General features: G+C 33.2%; 1 pseudogene; it reads right to left on the bottom strand.

The window, feature by feature from the left end:
* Positions 1–4,042: 4,042 nt before the first annotated feature.
* Positions 4,043–8,300, bottom strand: LOC25499349 (ras-related protein RABC2a-like; annotated as a pseudogene).
* Between the last annotated feature and the right edge of the window lie 11,160 nt (positions 8,301–19,460).

Raw genomic sequence — 19,460 nt, forward strand, 5'->3', positions numbered from 1 at the left:
GTGAAGGTTGAAACCAACATCTGGAGAGGCTCCTCGCATTGCAAGTAAGATTACACATTGATTGCCTTCACAGAGAGTGTCGTGAAGCGCATAGTTGGTTTGGGAAAGCAGCACTTTTATCTCCTGGATGAGAGCCGCATGAACATGAAACCTAGATGTGTTGCCAACGATAAGGTTGATGTAGAGGAGAGAATCGGAGTAGCAAACTAACAAACCTAAATTGGCACCTAATAATCAACAAATTGTTGTATTTGTATTTATTTTTATATTTTATACTTTGGGGAGCTTTTGGCACCATTGGGCCTAAACTTTTCGCAATAAAGAAAGAGTAGAAAATTACCTTTCTCCCATTCAAAATTGTCAATTTTCTTGATCCAGCGAGAATTAATTCACGCTCGCCATTTCACAGCGTAATTAATTCATGTTGACACTTTTCAGATGATTGATCCGACTTAAAAAGTGATTGAACCGATCTAAAAAGTGTTAGTGTGAGTTAAATACCACTGAAAAATATTGAGCGTGAGTTAACTCCCGCCGAATCAAGCGAATGAGCAATTTTTGAAAGAGTATTACAAAGAAAATGTTAGTAGTGTGTTTTAAAAATGATTTGATTATAATTGGGTTGGTACTTCCAAGTGCATACCTCTCAATTCAATTTTCAGAACAGTTGTGGTTAGGTTAGGTGAATGAAACGGTGCAAATAGCTCATGTATTGTATTCTACTCACTCTTTAGCAGGTCGTGAGGATCATTATCTTTGTGTAAATATGTCTGAGGTCAATCCTAGACACACATTTTTCGGCCATAGTAATATTTAGTGGCATAAAGTAATACTTAGTACTGCATTTGGTCTATACGCAACTATGCTATGCTATAAACTAATGTTGCATTTGGTCTATACGCAACACTCTATAGTCGTAGATGAAGGTGCGTCAATTTGTGTGATTTCTCTGAGTTTTATTTTCATATATTCTGTCTTTGTTTGTTAGCGTAAACGAATTAGTTATATTTTTACATTAGATTTATTTTGGTTACATGAGAAAAAGAAATAGAAAACAACAAAGGAAAAGAAATTAATCCCTCAAAAAGGACACTCTTGGTTAGAATATTTGAACAGTAGTTCACTTCGTGGAGAATATGATACAATGAAACATTTGAAAAGTAAAAAATAACATCAAAATGTTAGGATAATGTGATGAAATCTAGCCGTACAAAGAATTTGGAAACATAACTTTTTGAAACATGCTTGCCAATTTTCTCTAGAACTAATTAGAATAAAATAATTTTTTTTAATGATCTGACAATTATAATTGATTAAAAATGTAATTTTTTCCCACCAGCATATATTAAACTTTTACCTTTTTAGGTTTATCTATTTTAATGCATTTTTTAGTATAGTTTCCATAACCTTTTGAGTCAACAATCGGAACAAGTGATATATTATAAGATGAAATGAGCCAAAAACTCCATTTAGACTCATTAAAATCCAATGTAGGAATGCATGTGCGTGTGCGTGTGTGTAGGGGATGCTTAACATGGATGATGGATAAAAAAAACTGATAAAATAAGACAAGTGTTGATGGATCTCATGTTTAAGGATGTTTTTTCAATACTACAAAGCACTTAGTCTTATTTGTTTGATGAATTGTACATACTACATAGATATCACTTCTAACCATGCTCATATTCATGAACATTATCACTTCTTAAGGTACAAATATATTGATGCACGTCAGAAAGTGTGTATATTATCTAATTATTATTACAATTTATTATTTTTTATTCTACTAAAAATATATTAAGATTAGGGTTATGAGTTAGTCATGAATCTTTATAAAAAGGAGGTTATTTCTTGGTCTACCGTAAGCTTTAGGTAAGAATTGAAAAACCTCTCTTGGTAAACATGAGATTCAACAAAACCCTCCTTTTGTTTTCTTTCTTTTTCTTCTCAATCATCATTCTCCATTACACCACGCCGTTTCCCCCTACTGCTAGCACTACCATTAGTCATGGTAGTTTCTTCAATACAAGTTTACAAGTTGGCTTATTAAACAAGATTATGAATCTCATTGGCCCTCAAGACTACTTGTCCTTGCTAATGACAAGTATTAAGGGTAGGATAAATCATATGCATAAGGGAAATTGTGACAAGACCAAATGGGATTTTAGACTAATTTCAAAAGGAGAATGTTAACCAAGGCTCCCGGAGCATTGGTTAAACACTAAAAGTAAATTTTTATTAAAAAATAATGTAATTATTATTTGATAAAAAGTGACAGTTTATATTTCTAAGACAGAAATTATATTTATAGATTCTTTAATGTAACTCCTGTTCTTAGAAATTATATTTCTAAGACCCATTTCAAAATATAATGTAACTCTTGTTCTTACTCAAAGGGGTGTGGTAACTTTACTAGTACAAGAAGCTGTTAATGCTGTTCCGGACTCATGTTCTCATGCCACCCTTATCATACTCAATTCTGGAACATACAGGTTATCTTCTCTTATGTTTTTATTGATACATATTACTTGGTATTTGATTAATCAAGTCAATTCTTTATATTTTTGTTGCCTTTATTTTTTTATTTAATAATGAACTTAAAAGATACCTGGCTAACTAGTGTTTTATAGAAACACGTGGAGATACTTGCTTAAAAATTATGAATTTATAACTATTAATGACATAACTGGACAAAATTCAATCGTATGTATATAAGGTGTGCATAAATTTTAAGATTTTTTTTATGATGATGAAATATGATTAGAATATTATAAACAACTTAACAACATATATAAAAATATTAAACTTTATACATTTATACGCTATTTCACTAAACAAAAATATTTGGTGAATCCTTAGGGAGAAGGTAATGATTAATGCCAAAAAAACAAACTTGATACTACAAGGTATATCATTACAGTCATAGAATGGAATGATATTGCAAATTCCACGGTAACATACGATAGCTACTCCTTTTGGTGTATTTGCTTCTAAGTTCATTGCTTACAACATTAGTTTTAAGGTTTCCCTAAAAAAAAAGTTTCAGGTGAGCAATTTCGTTTGTTCAATATTAATGTGTTTTTCTTGTTATTTATGGATATTCATATTAATTTGCATAACATATAGTAAGATCTTAGTCAATTAACACATACATTTAGGATTGTGTGGAAAAAAATAGAACACAACTCCTACCCGGAGAGAAGAACAAACAAACAGTGGCGCTAAGTGTTAACAGTGATCAAGCTGCATTTTATTGATGTGGGTTTTATAGTGCAAAAGATACACTACTTGATGATCAAGGGAGATATTATTTTAAAGAATGTTTCATCGAAGGATCTATCGATTTCATATTTGTAAATGGTAGATCACTTTATGCCTTCTCAAATACTGTTGGCACCAAGAAAAAATTAACAAAAGGCAGTTATAACTACTTTTGTGAACAAAGTGAGTGATCATCATAAATATGACCCCTACAAACACAAACACCGCTCTTACTTTACAATTATTAAGCAGCAGCAGGACTAACATGACTGCTACTAATAATTATAAAGCTAAAGTTCACAGGTGTTGTTGTATATGTGGGTCTGAGTTTATATCTGGACAAGCTAGCTTTGGGGGGACATATGAGAAGGCATAAAACTTCTCTAAGAAACTTTATTGAAATAATGAGTAGTCATCATGATGTGATAAATGTAAATGGAGAGGATCTTAACTCAAGTAAATATGTTTTTGAACTTGGACATGAAACTCCTTTAATTTTCAAAGCATTTTGACTACTATGACATGAAACTTTATGTTTTGAACTTGGACATGATGCTATTCTTTATTGTTTCATATAGCTTATTACAGAGGAGGCACTATTTCACCATCTTCTTTTCAATTAAAACATTTCTCTTTAAGATTATATTGGTTGGATACTTGAATGTATAACAAGGAGAATAACATATTCATGGCAGCAGCATCTTAGAGTTCAATGGCTAATCTTACTTTATATTACAAAGTACAGACTACTGATGCGGCGGTATTTAAGTTTTCAAATGAATGAAAAATTTAAGTGGGGCATGCCCTGTAATCTTTAAACAAAGACATGTTATATATTATAGTTTGTACAAGTTTGTGAGTAAACATAATTGTGCAAGTATGAATATCAGATTGACTTGGGAGCAACACACAAAAGATACATCATTCATAGGCAAACAAATTTACACAACCTAATACGCGGCGTTGTTGCCAATTTCGTCATTCAAGTAATTGAGCAACCAAAGGACACTAGCAGCAGTAACAAACTAGTGAAGAAACTCACATATACAGGATTTTTGTTCAACAAGTTGACAATGCAGAAATTTAAGAGCAACAGCCTCCATTTTGGGATGATTGTGGTTCTTGTTTCTGTTTTAAAACATTCCTTTTTGTTGCTGCTGATCCTTCTTCCAATAGACTAGGAGCTTCCATTATCTACAAAATGGTGTTCTACTATTAGGTCATAATTTGATATAAAAAAAAAAAAAAAAAAATACACAATCAATCAATTTACCATACAAGTTTCTCTCAAACTAAATATCAAAACCTTGTTTTATGGACTACTTATTATATTTATATAGTTCAGGGACCAAGTTGATAGTTTATTCTAGGGGGTTGGGTAGCTCAACTGGTTTGAGCTAAGGGAGTAAATGAGTTGAGAAGTTAAAGATCCAGGGTTCAAGTCCTGGTAAGGAGAAAAATACTACCTTAACAAAAGCCGTAAAATTGTAGATAAGCACTTTTTAAAACCAGTTTTTATTAACAAAACCAATATGTAAGCTTCTTATTAGATGCTTGTGAATCAACGTCCGGACAATATATTATACAAAAACACTTCTTATACTTCTGTATGCAGATTTCTCGGTTGAGTTATTATATTTTTAGAACTAATATTTAAGCTTATGCTAATTTGGTAAGAACTCACAGGGTGTGAAAGAAAAGCAAATTCCTCTGAATTCTTCATTTATAATGATGAATGTATTGAAAAACTATATACTAAGGATATATAGAGTATACAGAGAGAAATGATCCAAGGAACATATAACAGAATTGCAAACTGTTTTACAAACAAAGAAAACTACCAATTAACTTAGTGAAGTGTAATGCCTAATGTTAGTTAATTGGAACAGTATGCACAAGACAGAAACATCATTAAAGGAAACCTACAAAATCTTACCTTTAGAGCGAGTTCTTCAAAGCACTTCTCCACATTTTCTCGAGTTTTAGCACTACATTCAAGTAGCAAACACCCCAGTTCTTTAGCAAGGGATAAGCCCTCTTCTCTGCTCACTGCCCTCTCAGAATCCTGAGTAATAAACAATAGCATATATTAGATGACAGACAGAGCCACCAATCATGTGAAAATCTCACATTGTAAGATCCATTCCTAGGAGTTCTGGAAAGCTAAGGGTCTGATAAATCTAATGTGTGTCTAAAAGTGAGGTATTCGTGATCTGAACCTATGCTATTGCTATGTGCAATGGCAAATGACATTTGTGCTAAATGAGGTCCTAATACAAAAATTCATCTATCTCCACAAGGTTCTTCAATGGTTTCAGAATGTCCAGTAGAACTGTAAATCATATGCTCAAGATGGTTGCTTAGACAATGATAGTGCCTCTAAATGGCAGTGTAATACTTCACATATTCACTGAAATGCAAGTGTTAATATCACAAGCATTGCCACATGCAAATGCATATCTGATTTCATTCATATAGAATGGTAATGCGAGGATCAGGGATTCTGATGTATGTCATCAGAATATGACGGTGATGGTGACAGAAAAGTGTGAAGCAATGTTATTGTAAGTAAGGGATGCCTCCTACTTGAAAAATACTCTTTTAGGTCATATCACATTGAACATGGGACTTTCAATGCACCTTCTCACGCTCAAAACTAGACATTTTGAGCTTGACCTGAGTAGCTCAATAACGGATAGTCCAAGGGAGTGAAAAGGTGGCTTGTAGTTGTGGGGAGGCACATAGGAGTTGATAAGGAGGTCATGAATTCAACCACCCCTACTAACAAAATAACAACTATGTAATTCCAAAAAAGAAAAAATAACGGCTGGCCCAACAAATATTTCATAGACTCTGATACCATCTTAAAATTAAGATTGAGCCTAACACCACTCTACAAAACCGGCTTGTAACGTGAGAGATGTCTTCCACTTATAAAAACTTTTAGGCAATATTACATCTAATGTGAGACTCTGAACAGTATGAATGTGTTCATGTATACAAACCATACGAAAGACAAGGTCTTCTAAGTTGATCCACACCTAAAGCATACTTACGATAGGTTGGAATTGAATTTATTATTTTGAAATCATGAGAATGTCTTAATTTTATCATAATGTGAGCATTGACTCATTGTCATTAATTCTATTGAATGGTGAAATAGACTTGGAAGACAAAACTTATATGTTATTCATTGCCTAAACGTGGATAAGATCAAAACCACAATTTCCAACCAATCCAATAAAACATATTTCAAGACAATTTCCTACCAATCCAATAAAAAAAATCCATTCTCTATGGTAATCATAAACTCAGACCCAGTACTTTCTTGATGATCTATCTATCTATTATAAGAAAAGTCTTCTGGTAATCAAACATGGAAGAATTTAACATATCTATTTCTTGTCATTTTTCACACATTCGTGCAATCTTATGCGAGATTTTGCCTAATTAGAACATAAAACTTACTTTGTCAACTTTATTTCCAACTAGCATCTTCACGCACTCCTGATTAGTTGAATAGAGTTCCAATTCCTTAGACCACACTTCTGACAAGTTTGTAAAGGTTTCTCTCCTTGTGACATCATAAACTAGAAGATAAGAAAACAAAGCACTCTATAAATAAAAATCATTAACATTAAAAAAAGTGACTTATATCAGTAATTGAAAGACATACTTTATCCAGTTCAAGTGTTCAACTATTACTAAATTATGGTTTCACAACAAGGCCATCTTTAGTCCCCGGATAAATATAGATAAGATCAAAGCCACAATTTCTCACGAAGAACAATGTAACAGATATCTATATGTTCATAAACCACATTAGCATACCGAGAATGATTCCTTGTGCTCCTCTATAGTAAGAACTTGTTAGAGTCCTGAACCTTTCCTGTCCAGCTGCAATAGACCCAATGCTATTCTATAAGTCAACTTACCACTTAAATTAAATTGGTCATTTTGGTATGTTAACAAATTATTCAACAGAAAACTCAATGAATCACATGCTACTAAGATTGAAGAACAGTCTAATTTCATGAAGGGGAAACACAAGATAGTATATACCTGTGTCCCAAATTGTAAGTTTTAATCTTTTCCCACCTACCGTGAGCATTTTGATCTTAAAATCAACACCTGCGGATCATAGAAACAACATTAGATCATATGAAAACTCAAATCAGATAAAAGCAACATAGCTAAGGAATGAGAGCATTTAAAAAAAAAAAAACTAGAGACGGCGAAAATTATTATCAACTAAAGCGATATTAATGATCATTTTACAGCAGACGTATAGGAGATTTGAAGTCAGTCTCTTTAGATTACAAGATCAAACTCTTACCACTGGGATAACAGCTAACAAGATAATGAGTGCATAAATTAAATAGTTTGTTAATTACAATCCAATGGCATATATAAAAGGAGCAAAGTAATTAGAGCAGTTAAACAATGGCATCCTATTGTCAACAAATTCAATCATGAAACAAACTTGAATTTAACAGAGTGATTATAAACAATAGCTAGATCAAGAATCAAGAGGCAGACACCATTAATTTAATAGAAATGAGAGAATTATAAAGATAGAGAGAGAAATAAATACCAATGGTAGGTGAAAGATCTTCAACAGAGGAGTTGGAAATGAAAGTGACAAGTAAACAACTTTTTCCAACACCAGAATCACCAATCAACAAGATCTTGAAAGAGAGATCATGGCCACTGCTCTGACCTGAGCCTGATGATGAACTCATTTTTCTATCTCTTTCTAGCTATTAACTTTATTATCTGTGTAGTAAGTATGTGTTGTGGCTATCTTAAAAAAGAATAGTGAAAGGTACCAGAGAGAGAGTGGTAACTAAAAGGCCACAGCCACACTGTTTCTGTAAGTTGGAAAATGCAATGCCACCCAATGGGGGCATCACTTCATTTATTTGCTCTCTTAAAGGACTAAGGAGAGAGAAGAAGCTAAAACGAAAGCAACCGTCTACACCTTTTTTGCTTCTTAAACAAAAAAGTATTCAGAAGTACTACTATGGTTTCAATCAAAGAGGAAAATAAATTGAAAAAAAGGATTAATCAATCATTCAGAAAAATGTTGATTACAATAAAGGATTAAGACTTTCCTCAAAAAACAAAAAAAAATAAAGGATTAAGATTGGTTAGAAGTTCGATCATTGACTCTGTACGAAGAAAATTTGGTTGAAAATGGAGAGCACACATTGTGTATTTACATACTCTTGACATAGACTAATCGTGTTAAATAATGATAGAAATTTTGTACCATGGTAAAAAAAATACACTTTATATAATGATTATATTCTAACTAAAGTAAATAATCACAACAAAGATAACCGGCCATTTGATAACTTACTTCAACCAACAATACTAATATTTATCGTTTTAAGATGTAAATAAACTTCAACTAATTCTAACGTTTAGAATAGGAGTGACAAACATAAGTAAGGTCTAGGAGGACTATATCAATTACTATTGAAAGTTAATAATGGAATTTATTATTACCAATTTAGAAATTTTAGACTTCAGCATAATTTGTAGTGGGTGCCAAGAGAAGGTCTAAAGACTAAAGACCAACCGTATGTGTCAATTTTAGCAAATCGGATTTCTTGTTGTCAATGTTTTGACGCATTCACATACAACCATTATTGGATCTAAATTAAACGATCTATGTTTTAATGCAAATTTGATTTCTTTAATACTAAAAATAAAGAACCTGAAATCAAAATTGTTCGATCACTATCCAACGACCACATATATACCAAATGCATGATTGCCTCAAACATTGAGTGCAGATAATCATATGTTATTATGATGATTGTGCACGTAATCCATTTTTTTAGTTCCCTACAACATGCGTATGCCTCTTTTTGTGGAATGCAATGTTACTGTCTCAACTCCATGGCCTACGTGTGAGGAAGGAATGGTGTGTGTGATTTTCTTAGTTATATTGAAAGCGATGCTGCTGTATTGAAGCAGAACATAGCACGGGTTACCTGTTTATTTATATCAATCTAAACTTTGAACTAGTTCTTTTTTCTCTCGTGTTATCATCATGCTACAACACTTTTTTATTTAAGGTGATTAAACTAAAGGATCATGCTTGCTACCTAGATGCTAATTAGTATAACTTAGGTGTAAGGTGTTTCTCTTAAAGCACGTTATCATACATTATTGTTGCCTTTCATTTTCCTATCATAGCACCCTCTTTTCTGAAAATTATATCAATTTATGGTGTCTTAAAAAAAATTAGCACTTATATCAACAAAAAAAAAAATTAGCACGAAAAAAGTGTTTTAAACATTAAAATACATCGTTTAGCTAATGTGAACACAAGAAAAATTACCAATAACCATATATTAAAAATATGTCATGACTGATGATACATTTGCAGTAATATGAAGAACAAGTAAAGAAGACGACTACGCAAAACTGCAAAGTGTATTTGGATGTTAAGGTCTCTTTACTTTGTGAAATTAATTTTTATTTTTTAAAATATGTGTTAGTTTTATTTGTTAACAAGGAGAAAAGACTTTTAAATGAGTTATTGTGATGGAGAGAAAATAAAATGTTACCAAGAGATCATACAATTAATGAAAGAATGAAAAACTAGCTATTTTGATATTTTTCGTTGTTTCCGAGAATTCAAGATAATTGTTTGCTTTAAAAAAGTATTTTCTTCTTGTTGACAAGTAAAACTAAAAAAGTTTAAAAATATGAAAAATAAAAAAAGTTTTCACAAAGTATTCATACCCAAGTTTTAGGTAGAATTTGCTCTATCAATTTATGTGTAAACTCAATGTAAATGATAACAACAATGAATATCCTCCAAATACTTTAAGAGTGTGTTTGGATTGGGTAATTGAGAAATTTTGAAGAATTTAGAATTCTAGGTAATTCAAATGATTCAATTAAATTGCCTTCATTCCTAAATATTATTGTTTGGATGGAGTAATAAAAAAATATTATTGTCATCATTATTGGGTAACTTTTATAAATTTCAATTTTTTGGGGCCAAATTTGAAAAATGAAATTAGGGGTCGATTTACGATTTTCAAAAATTATGAGGGGTCAAATTATAATTTTTGAAAAATTGAGGGGTCAATTTGCAATTTTTTTATAAATTTATTGCAGTCAAATTGAAAATTTTGGGAAATTTGAGGGCCAAAATGCAAAATTTGAAAAATTTTAACAATGAAGAATTTTGAAATTCTTAACTTTTAAGTGTCGTTTAAAATTCTTTAAATTTAACTAACTTGAACAAAATACTTTATAAATTTCCATCATTTTGAAAATTCTTCAAATTATTATCCAAAGAATATAATTCACATCAAAACATCACATTCCCTCATCCAAACATACTCTAAAATCTCTTCAAATATATGGTTTAGCTCACTTAAAATAATGTCTTTTTTTATAGTTAAACTCTATTTTAAGGGGGGAGCAATAAGAGTTCTCAAATACTTCATCCAAGTTTTATCCTTGGAAGTATTAGATATAAAATATTTATTTTGTTAAAACACCATGAATCAACTATTTGCGTCAATAGAACGATCCCCGCAAGTGGGCAGTGGGATTGGTCCCCTCAGATTAAAAATGTCGAACCTTAAATCGGATACCGAATTTAAAAAAAAAAAAAAACTATTTGCCGTCAAAATCCGGATCATATATTTTCCCAAATTTTTAATAAACTTTTTCTACTGTCAATTAATCATAATAATTAGTTCATTAGAAATGTTTTACTCTAGCAATAGTTACTTTTAAAGTTACACATTTTCGTCGTTTTAATTTATTGAAATTGAAAACTTTTTACATCGACTGTGTATAAAATTTATTCTTTCTTTCTCAAATATAAAATCTAATCTTTTTTTCTTTCTCAAATATAAAATTTAATATTTCTAACAGTATTATATGCATTTTCCCCTCAAAATTATTGTATGCATATTTTGATGAGAAGACAACTCTTTTAATATGCACTTTTTGGAAAGTAGCTCCATAGCGGTGAGAGACTCTAACTTATTAAATTTCAGTGCAAATGTTATTTGTGATTTGCAAATTTTTAGGCTTGTTCCTACCGTAACACATCAAATTATAGATTTTCTAAGTGATTTGTGGGCTAACATGGCTCGGACAACAATCAAGTTATAGATTTTCTGAGTGATTTGTGGGCTAATATAGTTTGAAAAGAAGAGAATGTTGATTCGACTGGAAACACAAGTCAACGATTTCAATTGGTGCCACAAAAAAGACTAAGAAGCAACAGCGTGAGCGAGCAAATAGTTTAAGGTAGATGCTACTAGTCATTCGTCTCACTAGTTCTTTGGTGGGAGTTGTCCCCCTTGCTTTTAGACATTTTATTTGTTTTTATTTTTCGCTTTTGTTTCTCTTTGAGGGTTTTTGTTTAGTCTGCTTTCCTCTTTGTACTTTTTACTCATTTAATACTACCTTCGTCTCTAATTATAAGACCCTTTTGAGAAATTTTTTTGTCACTTTTTATAAGACCCCTTTGCTATTTCCAACTACATTAATTATTTCTTTACATACATGCCCTTATTTATTATTCATCTTTTTATTATACCAGCAATAAATAACATGTTGAAAACATAAACTAACACTCTCTCTTGAATAATAAATTTGTAAAAACAATTGTAATTACAAACATATTTAATACAAATATCCAATATCTCAATTCCCGTTATTTTTTCAAAAGGATCTTATAATTAGGGACGGAGGTAGTACATTTTTTTCTAAAAAAGAATTTACTCTTTTAATACATGATTAAGGTACTACATGTGACCTCTTTGCATCACATCTTTTGCTTAAAAAAACTTTTTAAATTTATTTATTTTTTAAATATTTTGTTGCTCATAGCTTTTGGTGAGAAGACAATTCATCAAAAAATAGATGTGAAATTTTATACTATATCTTTTGACGAGAAGACAACCTTTAAAATAAGATACTAAATTGACTCTATTCTTTAAATTACATTCGTCCTACAAAAATCCTTGGAATCACAAGATATTGTGTTTCTATCCATTTTATAGATGACGGTGTTTTTATTATATGATTTTACATGAGGGAAATGTTAACTTGCGTTTTAATGATACAAATTTAAAAATTAAACATATAAGTTTTTTTTTTCTTTTCAAAATAGTACAATTAATATCTTAAAAGTTGAAATTTTATCTTCTTAATATAAATATAAATATTGATATTTAATTTTTATTTTTTTAGTTTCTTAACTTGCGCGATGACAACTCTTTATATAATTGGTTTAGTTCTTCTTCACACTCTTTATATAATTGCTTTAGAAAGTTTAGATAATGCTTTTTTAATTATACTTTTTTTGTCAGATGAATTATAACTTTAATTACGTAAGAATGCATGCATATAAACATATATCAATTAACAAACAATTTTTTTTTTGAAAAATTTTAACAAACTACGTCTACTTGTAATGTACTAACTGAATATATTTATTTTTGAATTGGAACATCGTTCTTCCCTCACCTTAAATTTTCTATATGATCTACTAACTAACCTTAAAAATTAATTGATCAATGATACAAATAGAGGGATCCCTCTATCAAATCTCTAAACTGTCGTCGTCTGCATCGTATCGCATAATGGATTGCGAACCTAATATTTTAGCATTTTATATTTTTTTTTATTCATATCTATGTGAATTCCACTTTGTTTTGAGGGCAATCGACAACTCATTGGCACGAGTGAAACTTTATCAATATTCTATCTGAATAGTAAACAGTAGTATATTTTCTTCTAAAAGAATGGGAAATGAGTGTAAGCATTTGAATTGGATCCTCTCCTTCCTTTGATGTCTGTCGTGGATATCCGACTCCGCTCCATGAAATGGAGTCAATATGAATGAATGGTCATTTATATACACACAAAGCCTCTATGAATGTATTAATTTTTTTTTTTTTTTTTTTTGTGTGTGTGATGACTCATAGATTTTGTTATGTTGCATTGTTAATCGATTTAGGAAATTGAAAATGCTACCTTACTACACTCAAATTTAATGACGAAAAAAAAATTGGATGGAAAAAAAAATGCAACAAATTTATGTCGTGTTAAAAAAAAAACTACAAAATTTATGTACAGTGTATTTGCATTCATAGACTAACTTTTTTCTTACACCAGAATTTAAATTCGAATTATCCAACTTCTTCAACCCTTAACTTAAATAATAGGCTTAATTGCACTTTTGGCTCCCTATCTTTTCAAAAGTTGCGATTTTGACCCTCTAACTAATTAAAATACAAAACAACCCTCTATCTATTGGATCTTTGGCAGTTTTGGCCCCCAAGACCACTTTTGACTTAGTCTTCGCTGACGTGGTACCCACAATGGTCGACACGTGGCACCTCACTTAAGGGATATGGGTGCCACGTCAGCGAAGACTAAGTCAAAAGTGGTCTTGGGGGCCAAAACTGCCAAAGATCCAATACATAGGGGACTATTTTGTATTTTAATTAGTTAGGGGGCCAAAATCGCACCTTTTAAAAAAATAGGGGCCAAAAGTGCAATTAATCCTAAATAATATCATTCAATATGATTTTAAATTTATCAGTTATTTCGGTTGTTAATTTTATACACACTCATACTCAATCTAGTAATCCATTGCTATCAATTAACTTATACGTTAGTCGTTAAAAAAAATTTAACTTTTGTGTTAACTATGTAACATATATGCATCCTATTGCATGAGCATGAATAGAGGTGGCATCATTATGATCAAGCATCATTTGTGCTTGCAAAAATATAATGGCAGATTCCTCTTTACCAAGTTGAGGTTGGCGAAGCCACTTGTCTTTATTCAACTTTGGAGTGGGGTGAAAAACTTTCATTTAGGTAAGGTTGATTTTGAACTACGTTCTCAGAGATTTGTTGATTATACTCGTAGTACTTTATCTGAATTGGATCGAGAGTTTCATTTTGTGGAAGATGGTTTAGGAGCACTTCGCGTAGTGGAAGGTTGTTGAGGAGCACTTCACCTATGTTGATAAGGGGTGGTACCTATAAACACTCTAAAGCTTGTGCAAGTAAGCGAGACAAAAGCAAGAAGTATGTGGAATAGAGGTTGTGTATGTTTCCCTTTGTCTCAAGAGGTTTTATAGTGGCACCGAGGAGACTTTGAGGAGTTGAGCATTTAGTGACCGAACTCGTAGCGGTTGTAACGTCTCCTTGACATTCGCCCATGTCACTATCTTTGTATTGGTTGTTGTCCTCGCACTACCTGTTACTAGCTTGTTGTAGAAGCTTTGACCCTTGATTAGGTTGTGTGCATTGGGTTAGTTTTTTTTTTTTTTGTTTTGTTATGGATTGAGCTTGCGCCCAATTTAGAACAAGAGAAATGCTAAATGTTACAGGAAATGCATTGACGAAAAAAACAACGAAAGGTGTTGGCTAATTAATTCACCCCACTAACCCTTCTATTTTCCACCAAAAGCACTCCTCTTAGAAAAATACCAAAATTGATGTTACAAAATTTGGTAATAATTGTTATTAAATGTCGTGATATTGTTGATACTCAATTCAAAATCTTCCATATATAATTTGTTAGAAGACAATCAAATAGAATAACTCATAGTATGGCAAGGGTAGTCACACTTGTAACTAATTTCCAAATTAGAGATTACAACATGAATTTGAAATATTATGATGAAGGAAATGCTATAAACACCTTTTATTAAAATAAACAAATGCTATAAACACCTATCTAAGGAGTGGGTGGAAATATTAGTGGGAGAAATCAAGGAGTTGGATGAAAAAGGCGAGGAGGTGGGGTTGGAGGAGGAAGAAATTATTAGTAGGAAAGCTAAATTTAGTGAAGTTTGGAAGATCCTTAAGGCTAGAGATGCTTCGATTGTTCAAAGATCTAGAGCTAGGTGGATGAAGGAAGGGGATGCGAATTCTAAGTACTTCCATTTGTGTATTAAAAGGAGATCTAGTGCTAATTCCATCAAGGCGCTAAAGGTTAGTGAGGGGTGGGTGGTTTCTCCGTTGGAGGTCCGGAGAGAGGTGGTGGACTATTTTACAAATCATGTCGCAAATATGTTGTGCTTTAGGCCAAAGTTGGATGGGGTTCCATTTCCATCTTTAACTGAGGTGGAAAATGGGGGGCTAATTGCACCTTTTTCCTTATTAGAGATTGAGGCGGTCGTAAAGGAAAGTGATAGGGATAAAAGTTCGGGTCCGGACGGGTTTAACTTTGCATTTATTAAGGAGTTTTGGTATTTGATAAAAAATGAGGTGAGGATAATGTTTGATCAATTCAATGCCAACGGAGTGTTGCCTAAAGGAATGTTGGCGTTTTTTGTTGCTTTGATCCCTAAGGTTTCTTCCCCGATGGAGTTGAAAGACTTTAGGCCGATATCTTTGCTAGGATGTCTCTATAAGTTTCTTGCAAAGGTCTTGGCTAGAAGAATGGGCGGAGTCATGAATTATATTATCTCTTCTAACCAATCGGCGTTTCTTAAAGGGAGGAATTTGGTGGATGGAGTTATGGTGATTAATAAGCTAGTAGATTATGCTAAGAAAGCAAAGCGTAAGTGTGTGATCCTTAAGGTTGATTTTGAAAAGGCTTACGATTCGGTCGATTGGGGGTTTTTGGAGTATATGTTGGCGAGATTGGGTTTTTGTAATAGGTTGGTGGATTGGATGAAGACTTGTGTGTGTGGGGGGAGTATGTCCATTCTTGTTAATGGAAGCCCTACGGAGGAAATTAATATTCAAAGGGGCCTTAAACAACGCGATCCATTGGCTCCTTTTTTGTTTTTGGTGGTTGCGGAAAGGTTTAGTGGGTTGATGGGGAATGCGGTTGCTCTTAATTTGTATGAGGGTTTCCGCTTTGCCCGAAGCGAGGTGGAGGTTACACATCTTCAATATGCAGACGATACTTTATGTGTGGGTTTGCCGACGGTTGAAAATTTGTGGACTTTAAAAGTTTTGCTTCAAGGTTTTGAGAAGGCTTCGGGTTTGAAGGTTAATTTTTCGAAAAGTTGTTTGATTGCGGTGAACGTTCAAACCGGATTTATGGATATGGCAAGTAATTTCTTGCAATGCTCTCAAGGCGCCTTTCCTTTTAAATATTTGGGTCTTCCGGTGGGGGCAAATCATAGGAGGCTCTCCACATGGCAACCCTTGATTGATCTCCTTGATAGGAAGTTGAATTTGTGGGGTCATAAATACATAAGTTTTGGGTGGAGAATTGTGCTTATCAACTCGGTGCTAAATTCAATTCCTATTTTCTATTTGTCTTTTATGAAGATGTCGAAGATGCTGATGGTTGTTTGGAAGAAGCTAGTCCAATTGCAAAGAGAGTTTTTATGGGGAGGAGTTGGAGGTGGGAGGAAGATTAGTTGGGTTTAGGGCTGAAAATGAGTCGAGTCGAACCGAACTCATCTAAGCTCGACTCGATAAGAATTGGCTCGGCTCGAAATTCGACTCGAATTCGATACAAACCTTTTTTCTAGCTCGAGTTCAGCTCGTTTAAAGTTCACGAACTACTCGGTTCAACTCGTTAGATTCAACACAATTTTTTTTTTTTTTTGTCAAGATATATAGCTTGACCTTTTAATTAAAACAGACCATGCTGGTCATAGAAAAAAAAAGTTGAACTTTATGAATTATATGAAAACTATATCAACGGTGGTGTAGCACAGTCCATGTAACAGCGTACTCCATATATTGCGCAGCACACTTCTCTTTTTATGTCTCCTTCTCCTGTTTGATGTTTTCAAACTCCCAGATGTGGGACTAATTTTAGTATACATTGTCAATTAGCGCTTCTTCTTTGTACAAGTGTGTTATTAGCTTTTTTTTTTTTTTCTCTCTCTCTCTTTTATTATAATTATTGTTAATTAAATTAGTAATATATATATATATATATATATATATATATATATATATATATATATATATTATCGAGTCGGTTCATGAACCAACCGAGTCAAACGATATACAACTCAAGTTCAGCTAATTTATTTAACGAATTTAATTTTCAGCTCATTTGGATCATGAACCAAGTTCAACGAGATAATTGTCGAATCGAGTTTCGAACTATTGTCGAGTTGGTTCGGATCATTGTCAGCCCTTTGGGTTAAGTGGAAATCAATTTGTCAAAAGAAGGAAAATGGTGGTTTGGGTGTTAGGGATATTAGAGTGGTCAATGTGACTTTCTTAGCTAAATGGAGATGGAGGTTGTTGGTTGGGGAGAATGCTTTATGGAAAGAAGTTTTGATGGCCAAATATGGTGATAATGTCTCTATGTTGATGGACGGTAATTTTAATACTTGGCCAAGATTGTCGTTATCTTGGTGGAAGGATATAGTTACCTTGGAGGACTTTGGTGGGGTTTCGTGGTTTAACTCCGAAGTGGTTAGGGGTGTGGGTAACGGAATGAAAACTAGTTTTTGGAATGATACTTGGAGGGGTGAAGTGCCTTTTCAGGATAAATATACGAGATTGTTTTCTATCTCAAATCAAAAAGAGGAGAGTATTGGGGAGTTGTGTGGGGAGAATAGCTTGGGAGAGGCGTGGAACTTCATTTGGTGGAGACGATTATTTGTGTGGGAGGAACAATTATTGGAAGACCTTAGAGACGACCTTGTGGAGTTTCGGTTAGGTGAAGATGAGGATGGGTGGAGGTGGAGGTTGGAGGAAGACGGTAGGTTTTCGGTCAAGTCTTCTTATGAGAAGTTGGAAGGTTTGGTGGTGACGGAAGATGTGTGGGGGGAGGAGGAGAAAAAGATGTTTTCTCAAGTTTGGAAGAGCCCCCGCTCCTTCCAAGGTGGTGGCTCTCTCTTGGAAGCTTTTGATTAATCCTATTCCAACTAGAGAGAATCTTGAGATGAGAAATGTCCTTCATCCGGATGTTTCAACCCTTTGTGTGATGTGTGGTAATGTGGTGGAAATGGCAAACCATATATTCCTTCATTGTCCTTTGTCTAGCCGTGTTTGGAGGGACTTGATGTTGTGACTAGAGTGTGATTTTTTAATTCCTCCAAATTTGTTTATTCTTTGGCAATGTTGGAATGGTTGGGTGAGGAATAAAAAAATCTGCTGTGGTTTGTGGCTTATTTGGCATGCATCTATTTGGGTGATTTGAAAAGCTCGGAATAATCGGATATTTAATGACCAAGTAACGAAGGCGGATGAATTAGTGGAGGAAGTTAAGGTGTTATCTTGGAGGTGGACATTTAATCGGATCAATATTCCAGTTTGTATGTATTATGAATGGTGTTGTTTCGTTCCGAGTTTTTGAGGAGGTCTTGTTTATTTTGGTTTGAGCTGCTATTTTTGGATTGTTTTTGGCTGGTGTGCAGTTGCTGTTTTAGTTTGTAGCAGGAAGTGCTTTTCAGTTATTCTTCCTCTGTTATGCTATTTCAGTTGCCAGGCGCGCCTCTATCCTCTGTGTGTGTTAGGTTCTGCTATATAGCAGTATTTCTTTGTCAGAATTTTTGGTTTGGGGTGGTTAGCGGCTATCTTTATTTTTGGGTTTAGGTTCCTTTTGTATACGGGACGTTTGTGTGGGATGGTGTTCCGCATATTTCCGGCACCTTGTAATTTTTCCGATGTTCTTGCTTGGTGTGTCTTACGCCGGCAAGATTTAATAAATTTGGCTGATTCAAAAAAAAGGAGCGTCGAAACAAATTAAATAATAAAAAAAAATTGAATACTTGTATGAGGTTTTTGACATGTATAAAAAAAGTGTCATACATTGGACACCAACGCGGGTTGAACACCGCGACACACAAGCATATTAAATTACACGATCATACAAATCGCACCCTATAGGTTTCTCAGGAAGATATCTTTTGCTGTTTAATTCAAAGTTCAAGCATATGTACCTAGTACAGTTAAAAGGAGAAGAACAAATCAAAACATTACTGCTGACTGCGGATGACTGAAGGATCATAACCTGCAAAACAAGAAAATAAAAAGTAAAACATGAGGCGTGACTATGTCACTAAACTAAGGAATTATCCGCAGAATTGTGCAACTCCCCCCAGAGTACAACAGGTTCATCTCGACGGTAATCATTCCGAGGCTATCAGGACACAGAGAAAAATACACAGACTCAACGACTCAGACACTTAGTATTTTTGTAACACTGAAAGAAGTAGCTTTGAAGAAAAAAAAAGGTTTGTAACTCTGTTACTTTTTCATGT

Source organism: Medicago truncatula, chromosome 7 (genome assembly GCF_003473485.1).
Source record: "Medicago truncatula cultivar Jemalong A17 chromosome 7, MtrunA17r5.0-ANR, whole genome shotgun sequence".
NCBI classification, from domain to species: domain Eukaryota; kingdom Viridiplantae; phylum Streptophyta; class Magnoliopsida; order Fabales; family Fabaceae; genus Medicago; species Medicago truncatula.